Source organism: Corvus brachyrhynchos, unplaced genomic scaffold (genome assembly GCF_000691975.1).
Source record: "Corvus brachyrhynchos isolate BGI_N302 unplaced genomic scaffold, ASM69197v1 scaffold202, whole genome shotgun sequence".
NCBI lineage: Eukaryota > Metazoa > Chordata > Aves > Passeriformes > Corvidae > Corvus > Corvus brachyrhynchos.
Genome location: NW_008238132.1, coordinates 268,086 through 268,887, shown reverse-complemented (window position 1 = coordinate 268,887; position 802 = coordinate 268,086).

Genomic DNA, 802 nt, shown 5'->3' with positions numbered 1-802 from the left:
TGGCGGGCAGACAGCAGCACCGACAGCAGCAGAACCCAGTGCGCAGCAGGAGGAGCCAGCGCAGCTGACCCGCACTTCTCATCGGCCACTAGAGCTGCTGCCTAAGCTCCTACCTTCCTGGGAGAGGTCTTTTTGCCACCAGCTCGTCCCTTTTTTTTTCCCAGACTACGCGATCACCGGTGGTGGGCTGTCAGAGACTGGAAAAAGTGATCTATTTCAAGACATTTGGGGAAGCTTAGAGTGCGTGGTAGGCGGTGGGTCAGACCCTGCTGTGGTGAGTGGTGCCCTGCCCCCATAGCGCCCCCGCCCCGCAGTGTCCGTCAGTCAGAGCCCCTGAGTGGCCGAGAGACCGTAAGTCCCACCTGGGAGGAGGGCCCAGGATGGGCCAAGGTTTTTAGGAGCCTGATCGCAAGGCAAGCCCGTTGTCCTGTAGTCCTTGGAGTTTTACGTTGGCGGCAACCCAGGAGTTGGGAGCTATGTCTGTTTTCCTTTATCTTTCCTATCTTTCTGATTTTCTCCCTTTTTTCTTCTAACTCTCTTCTCACAGAACATAACATCGAGTGTTTTTAAAGGTTTTCTGTGTTTTGTGGGCTAAGTATATGCTGTGATAAGTGATGCATTTACTCTTTTGCCAATATTCCTTAATTTCCTGTAGTTTGCCAGTAAACTTTTGTGTGTTTTTTCCCTCTTGAGAATATCTGGTTGGGATTTTCCCCTTTGTGTCTACCCAGAGCAAAAGAACCTTGTTTAAACCCTGGAATTAAGTGACTGGGGTGTAACATGACGCCATTCTCTCTTTGTC